Raw genomic sequence first — 20,554 nt, forward strand, 5'->3', positions numbered from 1 at the left:
CTTACATCATTTGCCCTGAGGAGAGTTCACAGGTAGGCCCCAACGTGCTGCAGCCCACACTTTAGGACCTGTAGGAACTTCTTCGAAAAGAGTATGTATACTCTAGGTGCTCTAGGGACAATAATGAGGGGGTCCTCCCTAGGCTAGAGATTCAAGCAGCCTTGCTGAAGCGGATAAAGCCCAAGTTGATGCCAAGGAGAACTGTTTGAAATAATGGTACATAGGAAGGTAAGTCACAAAGCATCATGACCCACTAATATAGTGACTGGTCCTCAAAGTGTAGGCCCTGAATCAACAGCATCACCAGCATCTGGGAACTAGTAAGAAATGCAAATTATTGGGCCCCAGTCCAGACTTACCAAATCAGAAACTCTGGGAGTGCTACCCAACAATCTGAACAAGCCGTCCAGCTGGCTCTGAAGCACACTAAAGGTTAAGAGCCACTGTTCTAAAGGAAAACCCTACCTTATAGAAACCAAACCTAAAACTTTCTCAGTTAGAGCTTCAGAAAAAGATCCTCCGACGTCTCTGTTGACTCCAGAAGAGGAGCCGTGCAAGCCAGAGGCGCCTCTGCCCTGTGGATTCTACCAGTACTTCCCCTTACGGCTTTCTCGTTCTGACTTCCACCACTCCACATCATCTCCGTTCCCCTTTATGTATTGATTTTTTTTAGAAAGAGAGAAAAATTTGTTGTTCTACTCATTTATACATTCATTGGTTGAGTGTTGTACATGTCCTGACTGACGACCAAACCCACAATCTTGGCCTATCAGGACCAGGCTCCGACCAGCTGAGCAACCTGGTCAGGGCTTCATTCCCCTTTAAAACTCCAGCTCAAATGTGGGACAAAACTTCCATTCCTTGTTAATCCTTAGCACAATAAGGCAAACTGGAATTTTCTAAAGAAGTTAAATAGTGATTTGAATGTTGAAAGGACATTCGATGTTCAAATCACTATTTTGTGATTTGGTCTGGGGATGAGTCAAGGAGTCTAAGAGACCAGTTGTGAGTGGTGGTAGATTAGCAAGCAGCAGCCCCATGGAGGGAGACATGACACTGTGTAGACAGGAAGCCAGGAGAGGTACCTGCTCATGGTAACAACTCAAGTAATCTCAATTATTTCCCTAGTACCTTCGTAGGCAGGTAATGTAACAGGCACACTACAATAGATATATAACAGTCATGGCATGGGAAGGCTAAATAATGTTCACCAAAGATATCAGGTCCTAATTCCTAGAAACTGTAAATATTATCTTGTATGGCAAAGACTTTGCAGGTGTAATTAAGTTAAGGATCTTGAGATAGGGAGATTGTACTAGATTATCTGGGTATGCTTTAAATGCAATCACAACTATCCTAAGAGAGGCCGAGGCAGATCTGAACATCAACAGATGAAGAGAAGGCATTATCTCAGAATATCTGAAAGAGCTTCTACCCATACTTAGAGCTACAGTAGACTCCTCCATAGAAAGCAGTTCTTCCCATCATGCTAGGAATGTATTACTCCCTGCCCAGCTCTTATCAACAAGGGAGGCATGCTCAAGGTCACCACTATCAAATCAATGAGGTTCTCTTTGAGGACTTTCACAAAGGCCTCAATCTTCTACCACTCACTGTAGCCAACTGTGGGAAAGTGCCTGCATTGTGGACCAGGCCCCAGTGTCCTAAAACAGTAAAAGTCAGAGCAGGAGTTGATTTGAAGAGAACAATGACAGACTGTTTAGCTGGATCAATCTTCTTACTGAAAACAACTAAAAAGGCTAGACAAAATATATATTTAATCTTCTTAACTGTATCTATTAATTAACAAAAGTAAAGAAAGTTCAGATCAAAAAACTGAAAGAAGACACAGAGAGAATAAACAGAACACCAATGTTGGCTTTTGATTTGAGGGAATCTACTAACCAATATGCACTTGAACTTCAGTATTTATAGCCTAAAAAAATATACACAAAAGGAAGATATAAAGTCCTGGGCCCATGTAATGTAGAGAATCTAATAAAAGACACTTTCTTCATTAAGCTGAGATCCTGAATAGCTATACTACCAATTTAAGGGTGTGGGAGAAAATCCCTCCTAAGGACTGAAAGTAAAACTGTCTTGAACTTTGGTATTGGAGGGAAGGGGGAAGAATCACCCGGGAGGAACTATAACCACAAACCATCCGTCATGAGAGTTTGCAGCGAAATTCACTGACTAGGTGGTCCAAAAAACCTCGAGCCAAGAATTAAGTTCAAGGTAGCCATGGATTCTGAGTGCCACCCCCCGCCCCCGGAACCTGATAAAAGCAAACATACATCCTTTCTGGAGAAATATATTTTTTAATATAAAACACTTCACAAATTTGCATGTCATCCTTGCGCAGGAACCATGCTAATCTTCTCTGTATCATCCCAATTTTAGTATATGCGCTGCCAAAGCAAGCACTGGAGAAATCTATATATCAGGCCTTAAGGAATTACCAGACAAAGTTACTACCAAAAGCAGCAATTCATTGTCTCAAATCACTAAATACACAAGAAAACAAAGCATCATTTGCAATAACCAGTAGAAACACAAAGGCAAAAAAAAAAAAACCTCACCAAGACTTTAGATATCATAATATATGTGTGCTAAATATAACTTTAAAATAAAAGAGATTGCAAATATAAATAAAGAACATGTCTATTCAGCTTTTTGTCCATTTGGAATTGGTTTGTTTTTCTTACAGTTAAAATATGTGTTCTAGCCCTTACCAGGGTGGCTCAGTGTGTTGGGCATTGTCCTCCAAAGCAAAAGGTCACTGGTTCGACTTCCTGTCAGGGCACATGTCTAGATTTCAGGCCAGTCCATTTGGGGAGCACGTAAGAGGCAACTGATGGATGTTTCTCTGATACATCAATGTTTCTCTCCCTCTCTCCCTCCCTTCCTCTCTCTCTAAACATAAATAAATAAAACCTTTTTAAAAAGATATAAGCATTCTTTGTATGTTCTGGATACAGTCTTTTATCAAACATTTTTTAAAAGAAAATATTAATAACCCTGGCTGGTGTGGCTCAGTGGATTGAGCGCCAGCCTGAGAACCAAAGGGTAGATGGTTTGATTCCCAGTCAGGGCACATGCCTGGGTTGCAGGCCCGGTCCCCAGTTGGGAGTGCATGAGAGGCAACCACACACTGGTGTTTCTCTCCTTCTCTTTCTCCCTCCCTTCCCCTCTGTCTAAAAATAAATAAAATAAAATGTTAAAAAAGAGAAAATATTAATAAAGACAAAATACTATAAAATTGATCAAGCAAATTTAGAAAAGAGCCTAGAAAAAAATGGTATAACAACTGAAATTTTCCTGTGAAGCCATCCAGTCCAGGGCTTTTGCTTGTTAGGAATTTTTTTATTACTGTTTCAATTTCAGTACATGTAATCTGTCTATTCAGATTCTCTGATTCTTCCTGATTAGTTTTGGAAGATTGTACGCTTCTAGGAATTTATCCATTTCATCCAAGTTGTCCAGTTTGTTGGTATGTAGTTGCTCATAATATTTTCTTGTGATCTTTTGTATTTCTTTGTTGTCAGTTGTTATTTCTCCTCTTTCATTTCTGATTTTATTTATTTGGGTCCTCTCTTTTCTTTTTTTAAAGATTGATTTATTTACTACTAGAGAGAGGGGAAAGAGAGGAAGAGAACATCAGTGTGTGAGAGTTACATCAATTGCTTGCATCTCCCATGCCCCATGCCCCCACCTGGGGACTTGGCCTGCAACCCAGACATGTTTAGCTTTCCTACACCACATTGTCAGTCTCTCCCTTCTCATCCACAGAGTGCTGCCTGGTTAATTTATTTTAATCAGTTTTTTAAAATTTTTATTTATTTAGTTTCAGAGAGAGGAGAAGGGAGGGGGAAAGAGACATCACTGTGTGGTTGCCTCTTGCACGCCCCAAATGGGGAGCTGGCTTGAAACCCAGCCCTGACTGGGAATCAAACTGGCGACCCTTTGGTTCAAAGGCTGGCACTCAGTCTGCTGAGCCACACCAGCCAGGGCTATTTTAATGAGTTTTGAAAAAATCTAGAAAAACACCTCCATAATCACAATACATTAAGTTATGATCTTATCTTATTTATTTCAGGCCTGACCCCCATCTTGGTCTTCATCATTGCTTAAAACTGCCCTCCTACAAAGACCCTGAAGCTGACACTGCCCTCTCTGACCACAACCCCCTCGTATCCTTAGGGCCCTTCTTCTCCTTCCCTCACTTCTCCCAGTATCTTTCCTCCCACTGTGCCCTCCCGTTCCTCAGCATCTGTCTAGTACTGCCATCTTCTCATGGCTTCCCTTACCTCCTTATTCAGCCTGGATCCTACACCTGCCATTTGAGGGGTGCTTTACTGGAACCCCAAAGCCTTTACCATATATATTCTCTAGTTGCCAGCTGCCAAGTGGTTCTAGAGAAAGGCCAAAAACCAAACTAGTTATTTCTATAACAAGACAATGACATCCTGTCTCAGCGGGATGTCCACTGTTACAAGGCAAACTTGTTTGCTTCTGACTCCTCCCTTATGTTTTCTCAACAAAAACCTGTTCCAAATCTTTTCCAGCATTCTCAATTTTCCAATGTCATGTTCATCTATCTCTCCTTTCATAAATGAGTTCACATATTGCCTCCCTTCCAAAATCCCCATCAGCTCAACCTCCATCCTCCTCACTTTCAAACCAATGGCTTGGACACTCTAATTCATACCCAACATTTCAAACTATCATTTCAAGAGTTCCACATCCACTAAGGGTGTCTGTGCTCTAAACATTTCTATATCGTCCTCTATGCTGCTGCCTTTGACTATCCTCCTCCTAAGACCATGCTACCCGGCCACGCCTTACGTGACCATCCTCCCTCTTACCCCATATGGTCAAAAAATATTCAAAAAGCATATGCACAGGACCCTGTTATCTGGCCACCCATGTGTTCTCCAACCCCTCATTCTCCACCTTCCATTCCCATAACTCTCTGGAAGCTATCTCAGAGCTCACCACACATCTAGCAGCCAGTTCTCAAGGTCTTTTATCTCTCCTCCTTCTCAGACCTCACTGCAATAGTTAGCACTTTCTTATTTTAAGTGACTTTATCTGATTATCAGATTCCAACTGGGTCTTGTATAAGGAAAAGGTTGCTGTCAGATTGTGCCATGCCTTTATTGGAACCGGTCCATGGCTCTGTCACCCATAAGACAAAGTCAAAACTCCTCAGCTTGCTACGTAATAATAGTGAACAGCCCTATGTTGCTATGTAGTGAACAGCAACATAGGACTTAGCTTGTGCCAGGCACTGTTCAAAGCAACACACGCATACACATGTGATCCTCACACAACAACCTCTTGGTGTATGTACAGTTATTATGTCCATTTTTCAAACAAGGAAACTGAGGCATAGATTAAGGTAAAAATTAAGTGAATTGTCCAAGGTCAAATAGATAGCAAGTGGTAAAGACAGGATCAAATCTAGGGTATCTCCCTGAAGAAGCCCGTGTCTAGCCACAACACCACACTACTTCCCCTGAAAAACCTTTTATGGGCTGGCCCTCGCCTACTTTCCCCACCTCGGCTCCTGCCTCTCACAGTCAGAAGCCACCATTTGATACTTCTGACTTCCCAATTTGGGAACATCGCCCTCCCTGGACTTCTGAGGTACTCTACTCTCCTGCTTCTGCTTCTGTCACAGCCCCTTCCCTTTCTCCCCCTCCACTCCTCCTTTCCCTCCTATACCTTAAAGGCAACATTCTGTCCCAGAATTCTCCCTGCTTGCTCTCTCCTTGCCAATCTCATCCCCTCTTACGGCTTCAACTCTCACCTCCACACAGTTACCCGAATCTATACTTCTGACCTGACCATTTTCTAATGCTGTCTCCTATATTTCTAATTTCCTTAAGTATTCTCCAGCCAGATGTTTAGCCAGATACTCAACACATCCAGGACAGAAGCCACCATTTTCTCTCTTAAAACTGCTTCTCCTCCAGTATTCCCTATTTCTATTTGTATTACTTTTTAATATGAAAGCTGTGACATTTGTCTTCCTTGTCCCATTCATTCCCTCAAGAGGCAAGTCTGGAAAGTCTAGCTCTCTAGTATCTGGAGCACCTGTCCCTTCCTCTTCATTCCTATGGCCACATCCATAGGATGTTCAAGCCTTTAACACTCTGTACCTCTTGCCTGACCTGCCATAGACCCCCCTAGTACTCCCACAGTGTCAGTCTCTTGCCCTTGACACAGTCTTGTTAATTTTCCCAAAGCACAGCTCTATTGACGTCACTACTTGAAAAGCATCTAACTTACTAAATGAAATCTAACTCTGAAACATTAGGTCTTCTTGGGTGTATGTGAGCCTCCATGATCAGGCCTCAACATTATCTCCCCTGCTCCACCCATTCACACAGCTTATGTTCCAACCAAACCAAAGAGCTTGCTGCTCTCCATTTATTTGTGCTCTGCTCTTCACATGCTCCAGGACTGCGTTCTCACCATTCCCTTTGACTTAAATGCCCTCTTTGCTCATCTCTGCATGTCAAATACTACCTGTCCTGCAAGGCTAGGCCAATCACACTTCCTCCATATAAATTCTCTGAATCATCAACTAGCAAGTCTGTTTTCCCACAACAATCTATTCATATCTCTTCCATGTAACTCAGTTCAACTGGACTGGTACCCCTGGGCAGTTCTGTGATTGATTCATCTTTATAACTGACACATGTTCTACAGGGCTTTGGTCAAGTATATAATTGAATTGAATAAACAATTACTACTTCTGGAAGAGCCTGTTTGTTTTTAACACATGCTCAAAAAATGATGTCATTGCATCCAATTGATTGACTACAGTTATATGTCACTGTTTTATTCTCTGCATTATTTTTCTTTTTCTTGAAGGTAGCGGCTACAAAACAATATATAGTGTTTTTACACTCTTTCCTTCTCTATAGATATTTAAAAAGTGCCTAACTTCACAATGACATACACGAGCAAGTGTAAATCAAGTCTGGGCTTATTCAGCCTGACCATCCGCCTGGCAAAGCCTTTGATTTGCCTTCGGCTCCTCCATCTCCCTCGCTCTTCATATTCAATCATCTTCCAAACCCTATAAATTCTTTCATATTGTCTCTCACATCTCTTCCCTTCTTTATAGTCTACCTTGACTTTTACCTAGGTTCATCTCACCTGACTTAAAGCCTCCTAACTTGTCTCCCACCTTCCAGTTCATTCTACACACCACAGCTGGATTAATTTTTTTCAAGCCCAGCTGCACTCACGAAACTCCCTTTCAGCAGTCCCCAGTGGCCACCCAGAGGAAGTATAAACTTCTCACCAGATAATTCTAGGCCCTGTAACTATAGTCCAACAGATGTCAGCTTGTAGTCAAGTTGGGAAACTCACTGTTTCTCAAATCTGCTCGCTATTTCCTCTGCTTATTTACTGAAATAAACATTTATTAAATACCAATTCTGCACCAAACCCTGGGTAAGTGCTGAGGATACAAAGATGAGAAGAAACTAGTACCTATCCTTAAGGAGCTCATGAAACTGGTAGGGGATATAAAAATAAAAATAAATTATTAAGAACATGCAGAAAGTGCCTATTTTTACGTAAGGTGTCAGGGAAGAGGTCGCATTAGAGGTGAACAGATGCGCAACACACTAAGCAGAAGGAAGGGAAGCATACCCCAGGCAGTAGAAATGGGACATGAGAAGGCACAGAGGTTTGTAAAGCTATCAACCATGGAGCAGCAAGAGGCAATGCTCAAAAGGTAAGTAGGGGCCTGATCATGAAAGCCCTTAGCTGTCCTGCTAAAGAATGTAGACTAAGTCCTGCAATTTGTTATTCACACACTCACTAAACATTATTGCGCACCCACTATGTGTCAGGCACTGTGTTAGGTGCTGACCCCTCCTTATACACTGTCAATGGGAATATAAGAATGGTGTTGATTTGGGACCTCAAAAACATTATGTTCGGTGGGATTATCAACATGAACTGTAGAGATTATCTAGCTGTCCAGCCTGAGATTCTCTTCTTTCTCTCCCCACTTAGTAGAGTAATTTTTCCCCAAGGGAAGAAAATTGGATCCTATTTTCACCACTCACAAAAATTAACTCAAAATGGATTAAAGGCATAAATGTAAGACCTGAAACTTCTGGAAGAAAACAAAAATAATACAATTTAAAAATGGGCAGAGAAACTGAATATTTTTCCAAAGAAGACATATAAATGACCAATAGGTACATAAAGAGATGCACATCATTAATCATCAGGGAAATGCATATCAAAACAATGAAATATAACCTCACACCTGTTAGAATGGCTATTATCAAAAAGATTAGTGTTGTCCACAACCTTGATGTATCGGGACGATGCTCTAACCAACTGAGCTACCCAGCCGGGATGTATTATTTAGAATGCTAATGTATTAAGGTTTGTGCAGTGGCAGTATCGTAGCCAATGAGGTTTATACAAGGGCAGGGAGCAGGAAATGAACCCACCCCAGCAGTGCCCAGGCAGAACAACTAGAACAACCTGAAGGAAGTTGGAAGAAGCAAAGGGAAAGCCTGGGAGAAGCCTCCTGGGAGAAGCCTCCAGGGAAGTAGCAATACTGAGGGAGGGCTGGGCTCTGCTTAGCAGGTGTCATCACTCGGCCACTTCCCTGGGCTAGAAATGCCTAAGTCCAAACATCACTCTGTAACTGCTTCCCTTGAGCTTTTTCTTTACCAACAGTACAGTCATTGGCCCCTTCCATCCTGAAGCCTTGGTCCTGAGGTTATCAACCCGAACTACAAAGGTCATCTGGCCATCCTCCTGCTTGAGATTCCCTTCCTTCTCTCTCCACTTAGTAGAGTGAACTCTTTTCTAGGGGAAGGTCATTTATTTTTGTGATGGGGACAATGTAAGTATGGTGGGGGGAAGAAGGATAGGCTAGGAAAAGAGGAAAGAAAGGTATAAAAATAATTATATTAGCCATCGTAGGCAGTATTTTTCGTCTCTCTTCCTTTTCATCACTTTGATTTTCTATTTTTTTGTACTTCTATTTTCATTTTAATAACTTTATTGTGTAAGCATCTTTACTTTAGGTTACTTCAAACTCTCTTTTGAAGATACTATATTTGTCCAAGAATAAAATTTAACACAATCCAATCTCAGCCTCATTCCAAAAGCCGACTCAAGCCCTCTGCCAAGGGGGAAAAACATTAGCAAATACTCCAGCAGCTGATTCCTTGTACCAGCATTGTTTTTAATATCACACTTCATTTCATATCAGTATATAAGATTCCACAAAAAGAAAGAAAAAATGTTACCAGAGGAATTCTTGTTTGGAAATATATATCAGATTTCAAACACTTCTTGTTAAACAGCCTTTGGATTTTACTTTCTCTCTGTTCTCCACAAGATTCAAAATGTAACAATCGGAAAGAAATAATGGGACTATTAAACCATTGTTTGCTAGCCACATGTGTAAAAAAAACTCCACAAACAGAGCAGTCCCTCCCTAATAGGACCACCTTCTTCTTCTTTCTTCTTCTTCCTTCTTCCTTCTCCTTCCTTTTTCTTTCTTCTTTCTTCTCTTTCTTCTTCTCCTTCTCCTTCTTCTTTTTTTGAGGCTCAGTTAACCCAGGGGTAGGGCATTCAATAACAAGGAGCAATATTCAGGATTTTTCCAGGAAAGTGGTGGAGACTTCTCAAAAGAGCCCCATGGCCATTTTGTGCCTTTATATGTGCTTTCCGTTTCCAAGCATGGTGGCAGGGATGTGTCATTTTTTTATTTTAATCTTTATTTATTGATTTAGAGAGAGAAGAAAGGAGAGGGAGCAAAATATCAATTTGTTATTCTGCTTATTTATGCATTCATTGGTTGATTCTTGTATGTGTCTTGATTAGAGACTGGACCCACAAACTTGATGTATCGGAATGATGCTCTAACCAACTAAGCTACATGGCCAGGGTGGGAAGGTGTCATCTAGAATGCTAATGTATTAAGTTTTGTGTAGTGGCGGTATCATAGCTAATGAGGGCTATATGAGGTGTGATTATTGCTAACAGAATGCTAATGTATTACTGTTACCGAAACACATCCAGTGGGAAAGGGGTCGTACCACCTGCCACCTATCAGGCAAGGCTCCAAGCAAAGTTTGATGGAAAGAAAAAAGGGAAGTTTTTATTTTAAGTATGTAATTTGAAATAAAGATAGGCAGTTTCTGCCCCAAAACTCATTCCCTGGCAAATAAGACACAATCAGAAAAACAAACACCCTACCACCCTTTGCTAGGCCAGGCCGGCCCTAGGCTGCACCCAGAATTCCCTTTCCTCTTTCTTAGAGTACATTCCTGGGGAAAGGTGCAGGTGGCTGAAGCATGCTTACAGTCATGGTCATGATGGGTTCAAGGCCTCTGGTGCAGGGGAAGGGTGCAGAGTTTTGCCCCCAGGCCATGTAGCATCCAGGGTCCATGGGCCTGGACCTCCTCTCCCCTTACCTGTTTTGCTGCATTCCGGCAGGCCCCGTAGCACAAGGCAGGGCTCCAGGAACCTCCCTAGGCTACATGACTTCTTGATGGCCTGGGAGCCTGAGCCTGCCATGTCCAACCAGCCAGGCAAGCAGGGTTTCAGAGTGTATGCCATTTAGGTGTGCCATGCTATTTTAAGACTTCCCCCCACAATCCTCTGGCTCAGTAGAAATGGACAGGAGGGAATGCCCCTCCATCCAATCCCCTGCTGAACTCTAGCATGCATCCATCTTTCTTTCTTTCTTTCTTTCTTTCTTTCTTTCTTTCTTCCTTTCTTTTTCTTTCTTCCTTTCTTTCTTTTGAATGACTCTAGTCCCTAGAGTGGGACTGGTTGCTGGGCAATGCATGCTTACACAGTTCAAACCCCCCCCCTTTTTGGAGAGAAGTGTCCCCATTACATTACAATGAGCATATAATGAGGATAGGGGTAGCCATAAAGTGAAATTAGTTGCCACATTGGGTAAGCTGGTCTCTGCCAGTTCTAAGCCATTAATCTGTTGGAAATTGATCTTACTAACTCCTTGACAGTCCCCATAGTCCCCTTTATCAATAACTGCCATTTCACCACATACCGTATCTCACCAGCATTAACCCAAAATAGCTGATTTTCCCCACTGACAAGAATCCCAATTTACAAAGCATATCCAGGGGGTCCTATCTGTAAGTAAAATCACTCCCAACTTCTAATGCTTTCCCAAATTCTGTTACAGATGGGGAGAGAGAGACCCAAGTCAAGAGGCTCTCTCCCCTGCCTTGGTTCTTGTCTCGAATTCAAGCAAGAGACAAACACGTATAGTGGAAATGAGACACCAAGTTTATTTATGAAATAAACAGGAGCACAGAGCTGCAAGCAGGCACCTGGCAAGTGTAAATGACCCATATAGAGAGGAAAAAGAGAGATTAGTAAGTTTGTTAGTAAGTTAGAGTTTATTCTATACACTTGAGTGGGAGCTACAAGTGGGTACTTAAAATGTTAACTAGCAGCTGGGAATGAGCAGCCAGAGGGGAAATAAAGGCAAGCCCCTCACCATTACAGTCTAACAAAGAACTTAATACAGAAGGCTAGAAGCAAAAGGAAGACAGTTCTCACCAATTAACTCAGCAGTCCTGAGTTCGTTTTGATAAGATTGCCCGGTGCCCTGAGCATTACAAGCAAAACAGCACAGGAGGAGGGGAGAGTCCTTGAGTCAGTGCTGAGAAAAGAGGTTTCTGTAACAATCTCACTAAGATGCTGGGTGTTCTGAACATCACAAGCAGGAATTGCACAGGAGAAATAGGGGGACCTATGCTGGGAAAGGGGGCCTTTGTAACAATTTCACTAAGACAAAGAACCTTTACCAACTGAGAAAGCCTTTGTAGCTGTACACTATTCCCAAGGGGAAGAAGGAGGGGGAAACCTAGAAGCCAGCTAACGTATATAATCCCCAAACCCCAATAGTCGGTGTGCTTAGATTAGCTAAGAACTCACTTGTAGCCTTGGCTCAAGTGTATAAAACAAACTTACTGACAACTTTCTCTCCTCTATACATGGGCATTTAGACTAGCCAGGTGCCTGCCTGCAGCTTTGTGCTCATGTGTTTCATAAATTAACTTGATATCTCATTTTCCCTGTTTGTTTCTCGCTTGAATTCATGTCTTGCAAGTGAGACAAGAACCAAGGCAGGGGAGTGAGTCTCCTGGACCTGGGCCTCTTTCTCCCCACGCATAACAATTCCACAGCAGTGACTGTCAAAAAAAACAGAAAACAGTAGTGGTGAAATTTCTTTCAGGAATCGAAGTTGAAGAATCTTTTAAGAAAACAACCATAATCGTGACCTCTTTCCAAACAGACCTTATTTCCTACCCAATCCAATACACACATATACAATTTGCTCAGGAAGATTCGTTTGGAGACGAGAGGACTTCATGAATCCCTATTAGTCAGCATCCTCCTCCTTTGTCCTATGCTGCCTACCCCCCTCCCCCATGACTGCTCCACAGCCCCCCGCCCCCCACCCCCACCTTCTGCACTGCTTTCAAAACACCTCCCTCCGTGTAACAGTCTGGGCTGCCCCTCTCCTGGGCCAAGCTGGCAGATCTCACCAGTGTCATCCTTGCTTGTCTGGATAATCAGATGTTAGAGCTGAAATAAAAAGCAGAAATAAAGAAAAGAGCTGCTTTGGCCAGCCAAAGAGTTTCCTGTGCCCTTCAACGCCCATCCCCTGATTTAAGTTGTAATACTAGTATGCAAAGTTCCTGCTGACTGCGGAAGGGGGAAAGGCAGGGTAATTCTAGCAGAACCTGCTCCCACTACCAACCTGAGATCAGCTGCTGCAAACTGAGGTTCTCAGCCTTAATGCTGGCACACCTTTCCAAAGGAGCTACAGCTGCTTTGTGTCTTGAACCCTGCAGCCAGGCTTAGGGGGAATATATACACATAAGCAGCAGCTTTATTGAGACATAATTCACATACCATGCCACACAACTGTTGACCTTAAACAAATAGGCAGATATTTCTCCAGCAAAATGGGTTTATTTTAGAACAACAAAGTATTATTTGGAACATGGAGGCTAATAGCAAAATGTGTACAAGTCCAGAAAAACAAAGGAGAGGAACGTTCTTTTATGGACTTCAGAGGGGCTATTATAAACAAAGAGTCCGTTGGCAGAAAATGCAAATGCAAAGTATAGTGACTTTTCATTGGCTGAATTACAGCAGTTTCCCACTAGCAGAGCTGTTACTGGGAAAGGAGCGATCTTTCTTCTGCTGAGGTATGGATGTAGTATGACTTCCTTTGGAAGATGCAAGGGAAGTCTCTTCCTATTGGGGTCAGTAGTGTGTGTTGGTGACAGGTGTGTGAGAGCTCTCTCTTCTAGACTCCTGACTCCATTTTAAATGGGATTTGTTGATTAATTTTCACACAATTCACCCTTGAAAAGTGTACAATTCAGTGGGTTTTAGTACATAAGCAGACTATTTAGCTTGAGAAACTTTCATCACCCTGAAAAGAAACCCTGTACTCCTTTGCAATCACTTACCATTCTTCCCTCCCACCCCTTGCTTCTGGCAACCACTAATCTGCTCTCTACGTCTATGGGTTTGGCCTACGTCTAATGACCTATTCTGAACATTTCACATAACTGGAATAACACAGTATGTGGCCTTTTGTGGCTGGCTTTCTTTCGTTTAGCATAATATATTCAAAGTTCATCCATATTGTAGCATATATCAGTATGCACTATTGTGATTTATGAGAAATATATATTTGGTCATTCAGATGACCAAAATACATTTTTCATATTTATTCAGTCTTAGTCCACATTCCTGTCTCAAAGCCTTTGGGATTTCCTGAGGGGCAAGAGCAGTGGGAGTATCTTTTGTTACAATAGTTTTCCCTGTGTCCTCAGTTTCTGAAATCATTCCAGAACCATAAAGGTGAAATGAGTGTCTCGTTATTCATAACAAGCCCTTTTGGACCACAACTGTGTTTGTGTTAATGAGGTAACTTTTGGAAAGCATTTAAGGATGAGAACTGTTTGCCAAAGGAACCAAGCATTGCTAGAGGGTTAGAATTTTCAGTCCTATCCCCAGACCTCCACTGAAGAGAAATGGGCTAGAGACTGAACTCAATAACCATTGGCCAGTGATTTAGTCCATCATGCCTATGTAATGAAGCCTCCAAAAAAAACCAAAAGGAGAAAGTTCAGAGAGCTCCTGGGTTTGTGAACACATGTAGATTCGAGAAGAATCTAGAGAGGGCATGGAAGTTCCTCACCCCTTTCCACATACCTTGCCCTTTGTATCTCTTCATCTGGCTGTTGATTCATATCCTGTAATATACTTTGAAATCAATTGGTAGTCTAGTGAGTAAAAGGGTTTCCTGAGTTCATGAGCTACCCTAGCAAATTACTCAAACACAAGGAGTTGGGGGACATTCTTATGGGACTGAAACCTTAACCTGTAGAATCTGATGCTATCTCTAGGTGGAGAGTGTTGGAATTGAGTTGAAATGTAAGATACCCAGATGTTGTCCGAAGAATTGGTTAGGGTATGTGGGGAAACGCCAGCCCCCCACACACTGGAATTAGTATCAGAATCCTTCAGCACCCTTTCATAATTCTCTCCTCCCTTGGTTCCTATGAAATCATTCTCTCCTAGGCTCTCCCTCTGCTCCTATTCCTATTCATTCTCATTGACCTTGCTGGCTTGTCTTCTACCCACATTTTTTTCTTCTACCCAATTTTTAAAGTTAATACATTTAAGAGTTCTAGTCTGACTCTCTGCTGTAGGTACTCCAGTCAAGAGGGACAGAAGACAGCTGCCAGTGGCAAGTAGTCTACAGCATCTGCTGTTGGCCAAGGTAAAGGTAAATTCGTCCCTCAATCCCAAACCTTCCCTCCGTGGATTAACAAGAAAATCAGTAATGGAGAAACTTAAGTAGGGAACAGAGTACAAAGACTACCTGGTATCTGTAGATGGCTATATGAACATGCAGCTTGCAAACAAAAGAATACATAGATGGAGCATTGTCTGGATACCTGTGTGAAGTTTTAATAAGGTGTAATAATGTCCTTTATATCAGGGATGTTGAAGATGAGAAATAAGATGGGGAAATGAAAGAATAGCATCTTTTGTGAGGAATTTTTAATATATATTTCCAGACAATAAAAATTTGTTTGTTTGTTAAAAAGAGCTCTAGCCTGACCCTTCTTCTCACCGTACACCCCTCCCTGTTTAAGACTACAGTCACCATCAGCTTCAACCCTGATCCCAGTGCTAGTGACCTGCAAATCTCTGCCTTCAGTCTAGATCTCTCTGAGATCTAGATCCTCATATCCAACTGCCTATTGAACATTTTCCACCTGGGTTCACCTATTCATTCTGTAAATATAGAGTCCCTACTGTCAGGGGGGAAGAAATTTTCCTCTACCCATCTAGGTTCTTCTGGCTGCTCTAAGAGTAAATTAGCATGTCACAGGTTAACAGAAAAAAATATATAATTTTATATACATGAGGGTTCCACAAGAATATGGCAGGTAGGGGGGGCACCAAGGAAAAATCGGGCACTTGGGGTTTGTGAGCCATCTTGAGCTAAGGAAAAGAGGGTAGTGGTTTGTGACTTGGAAGAGGAGGAAGGCAATTCAAATAGAGATGAAAAAGTAAATATTTGATAAACAAATGTTTGCTGGACCCTGCAGAGACCATAGACACAAAGCAGGCTCTGGTCTCTAAGGTCCTCGAGTCTCCCCCACCACACCTAGTCCATCTTCTTTGTAGATATCTCTCTATTCCACAGGTGGTAGCTCTATTCCAGGAATAGGCCCTTTATCTAAATTCTTTTAGGCAGTTAAGAGGAGATTTTTAAAAACTTACTGAGTCTTCTGTTTCTTAAAAATAATCATCCTAAATTTATCCTCATGCCAGAGACACATTTTTGGGTGGCGACTTTTGCTCCCCACACTACTACTTGCTAAGTCCTATACAAACTAGTTACCGTAGATACTGGAGGTGAGTAGAGTAGACATGATATGTGAAATCTTAGAATTTAACATTTTAGTAGGGAAAATTGACATTAAATAGATATACTCACAAGTAAATAAATAATTACACACTGTGATGAGGGCAATGGGAGAAAAGCAAAGGGCAGATAGGGGGTATTACAGCAGTAACTCAAACTCAACTTTTCAAAACTAAAATAATGATGATTCACTGCAATCTGATCCTCCTCCTTATTTCCATGTTATTTCCTATCCCTACATGTATTCAATAGATACTCAACAACTTTAATGAGAGTTCCACTAGGTGCCAGACAAACCCCTTTCCATCCAATTGCCCAAATCTAAAACCTAGGAAATCATCTTAGACAACTTCTTTATTCCCTAACATCCAATTGAAATTAATTCCATCAAGTAGTTATGTCCACTTAATCCACTCAGTCCCCTCCATCTCCACTTTACTGCCTTAGTTCAGGCCACGAGTATTTGTCACCTGAGTTCCAGCAACAATTTCCTGCGATTACCTCGGGTTGCTCTCTCCACAGGGCTCCGGAGTTTTTTTCTAAAACACAACTTTGATTATATTTCTCCCCTACTTAAAAGCCTTCTAAGCTCCTCACTGTCTTCAGACAAATCCAAATTCCTGTGGAGGAACAAGGTTTAATGTTGTGTTCTGATGTGAATCTGCCATCCTTTATTTTAACCAGTCTGCAAGGAGAAAGCTAGACCCAAAGAGTATGTTGCTTTATGACTAACAAGAGAACCAACACAATATGTATGTTGTGTAGAGAATATACACAATATGTATTTTGGCAGGTTACTTATCAAAAATCTGGTCAATTAACTAATAGATAGTTTAGGTGTAAAAATTCAGTTTCATACATCAAATTCATTATATAGACTAAAGAACAATTGCAATGTACTATAATACCTATTTTATTAGCTTTGTAGTGATCATTTACTGTGTACTTACAAGAAACGCTCCTATGAGACCAAACTAAAACTTAGGCATTAAACAAATATGACGGTGCTCTTTATTACTTTTTCAGTAGTTTATGATAACAAGAGACAAAACCTAATATAATTTAACTTAAATATGCCATGGGCTCCACCTAGATAGTCTCCATGTTTATTGTGATCTTCTACCAGTAGAACTTACTCTCTAATCTTCTCTCTCTTATCTGATTGAGGAGGAAAATAACTAGCACAGGAGTACTACAAATTTTCAATTTCTTCTTTCAACAAGATTATTTATTCCCAAGATTTCTCATCAAATATTAATATGATCGATATTTTATTTTAATTTCAACTAAAGTTGAATAAAGTGAAAAATGAATCATTTTTATTTCCACACTCCTTGGAAATGAGATGCTTGACATGAAATGCTCTGGCCATGGCTTGCCTCTCAGCTCCATCTCTCACTGTGCCTTCAGCTGAAGTCTGAGCTCTATACGTATTAAACCATTGGCAGTTTCCTGAAAGGGTCATGCCATTTGCATTTTTGTGATTGTGTTCCCAGTACCAATTTTATCCAGTCTTAAGGAAAATGCTGATGTGAATAGATCATTGGTTTATAAATGCATCTATAACACTTCATTATACTTTTTGATTTGGGTCTATTGCCCTTACTACACTATAACTTTCTTGGAAGCAGAAATCATGCTATTAATTTTTCCCCCCCAGACCCTAGCTAAGTGCCCAACACAAGTGTTCATTAACTGTGGAATAAATGCTTTATTTAAAGAATAACTGAATGAACCATATATTTAAAGAATAGATCATCCTTTTACATGCTAAAAACATCCAGAATAACCACAGGAGTTGAACGGGAACAGAAGTCCATAATGTGGGTGTCCAAGTCTGCAAAGAACTTGGGGAGAGGCACCTAGGGCTGGTACATTACCCAAAGAGGGTGACAGTGCACATAAATAGTAAAAGTAAAGAGAATGGTAGAAAGTGTAAGGCTTGAAGAACAAAAGGGTTTTGTACGGATGTAGAAGCCCAAAGAAAACCAACTGAATGGCAATACTGCCTCTCAGTGGCACCTGTGGTAAAAGCCTCCATACAAGAGTACTTGCACAGAGTAAGTTTTCTTGCATTGAGTAGCTCTGGACCATGAACTGTGCCAGGCACCTTTATCTCATTTAACCCTCACAACAACCCCTTGTTGAGAAGACATAGCATGTAGCTTAGGAGTTAAACACACAGACTCTGGAGCCAGGCTGGCTGACTCAAACATACTGGCTGTGTGACCTTGGACAAATTACTCAAGCTCTGTGTATTTTCTCATCTGTAAAATAGGGATATTTGTACATACCACATAAGGTTCTTATGAAGAATAAATTATTTTTTTATTTTTAAGATTTATTTATTTATTTTTAGAAGGGGGAAGGGAGGGAGAAAGAGAGGGAAACATCAATGTGTGGTTGCCTCTCATGCACCCACTACTGGGGACCTGGTCTACAATCCAGGCATGTGCCCTAGACTGGGAATCGAACCAGTGACCCTTTAGTTCACAAGTCAGCACTCAATCCACTGAGCCACACCAGCCGGGGTATGAGGAATAAATTCTTAAAATTGTACTTGATGGCACAGCAAATGCTATATTAATATTAGCCTTTATTTTTCCTTTTCCTGATGAGAAATAACATTGAATAAAGCAAGCATACCATAGGAATTGAATAAATATAACTTCCTTTTTTTCTCATCTTATGTCTTAGCTCCTTAAGCTGCTGCACTCCTTGGTGTTCTTGACATTTAAATAGGGGACTCCCAAATAGCCCAAAGGAGTCTGTTCCTAGAGGCAGTAATGAGGAAGCCGAGAAACCTCCATTTAAAAAGTCCAAGAGAACGTGGTTCTGGAAAAGAGCACTCTACAGCAAGGGCACTCTCATTACTTTTATTATAGTGAAGACCTTCCCAGCAATGAAATTCACCCTACCCAAAACAGGATGCATAGGGATTGTGAAAATCAACTAAGATTTGTGCAGGAAGCCAGATTTCTAGGAACATTCAAATAAGTATGATCTTCCCAGACCCCTTTTTAAAAAATATTTTATTTTTGATTTTAGAAAGAGGGGAAAGAGGGAGAAAAAGGGTGAGAAACATTGATGTGACAAAGATTGGCTGCCCTACTGAACCTGCAACCCAGTCATGCACCCTGACTGGAATTCAACTGGTGACCTTTCAGTTCAAGGGACAATGGTCAACCAAATGAGCCACATCAGCCAGGGCTCAGACTCCATTTTTTTACCATACTGCTGACAGGAGCTGAGGGACCATAATCATTTTTAAGATTAGGCTAATAATAACTTACTACAGACTACTCCCTCCTAACTCTTCTACTATTATTGTAAAAATAAAATTTATGAAAATAATGGGTTTTTTAAGATTTTATTTATTTATTGAGAGAGGGGAAGGGAGGGGGAAAGAGGAGGAGAGAAACATTGAGATCGGCTGCACACCAGATCAGGGACCAAACCTACAACCCAGGCAACCAGTAGCCTTTCACTTTGCAGTATGACTCCCAACCAAGTCAAGTCAGATTGCCCACTCCAACTCCACATTTGCAATAAGGCATATCTTTGCCAGGTAAGACTGACCGATCTGCACATCAATAGCACACAGACTCCTTTCATACTTGTAAAGTTCATGATTCTGCAAACTTCCTCTAATTCAGGTTTTAGTATTCCTGAGTGTCCTATTTGAGATCCTGAATGTATGAACAAACAACAGCCAGACCATATACAAAAGAACTCTGACCTACAACCTGCAGAGGCCTACCCAGGAAACCAACGCTCTTATTTATAATAAAAAATACCCAGGAAGCCAGCCTGCTATAAATCAGACACGCCGCCCCCCCCCCCCCCCTCGGCCCTGTCTCTAGTGATAATCCAAGAAGCCGAATAATAAACCCTGTAACATTTGGCCCCTAATCGCTAGAACCTGATGAATAACTTGAATCTTCCCTAATTTTTGTCCCCACTTCTAACTTAAAGGGGGCGATTGGCACCCCTAACCAAATCGCAGAGGATGCCCCACTCCTAATTAGTCCTCCTACAGCTTTCCGAAGCAAACAGCCTTGAATCAGGGCACACCTGAAACCTTCTCCTTTTTCCGCCCTAAAGCTTTCCCTGCCCTTGAGTCTCTGCCAAAATGCAAGTGACGGTGACTGACTCCCTATCTTTATAGCAAACTGAATAAATAGGCTTTGCTTTTCGCATTTGGTTGAGAAATATTTCCACATGTTGGGCCTAGTAATTCTCTGACAAACTAATTTCTGAACACTTTTTAAAAGGTATTTGTTTACATTAGTTAAATGTGTTATTTCTATAATCTTCATAAATTAGCGAACATCTTTTTTACTTCATCATTATAACCTAAGTCAATATGCTCAAGGGCTCACCTTTCCGCAGCCCATCTTCCTGGAATTGGAGGGTCCTCTTCTGCCCACCTGAGCAGAAGACCCTTTGTCAGAGCGGGTGGGCGGAGGAGACAGCGTGAGCACCTCCCACGCCCAAGCCAAACCCCCAAGTGGAGACTACAATTCCCAGCGACCCCTGCAGGTGGCAGGC

At 41.5% G+C, this 20,554-nt stretch overlaps 1 non-coding gene and 1 pseudogene across 1 annotated transcript; one reads left to right on the forward strand and one right to left on the reverse strand.

Annotated features, from left to right (window-relative positions):
- Window positions 1-2,320: 2,320 nt before the first annotated feature.
- LOC114514200 lies at window positions 2,321-2,427 on the reverse strand. The gene has a single exon (XR_003685936.1). It is a non-coding gene; the product is annotated as a U6 spliceosomal RNA (small nuclear RNA).
- A 5,303-nt stretch (window positions 2,428-7,730) lies between these two features.
- Window positions 7,731-15,110, forward strand: LOC114512981 (annotated as a pseudogene).
- The last annotated feature ends 5,444 nt before the right edge of the window (window positions 15,111-20,554 follow it).

The sequence above is a fragment of the Phyllostomus discolor genome, chromosome 2 (assembly GCF_004126475.2).
Source record: "Phyllostomus discolor isolate MPI-MPIP mPhyDis1 chromosome 2, mPhyDis1.pri.v3, whole genome shotgun sequence".
Lineage (NCBI taxonomy): Eukaryota > Metazoa > Chordata > Mammalia > Chiroptera > Phyllostomidae > Phyllostomus > Phyllostomus discolor.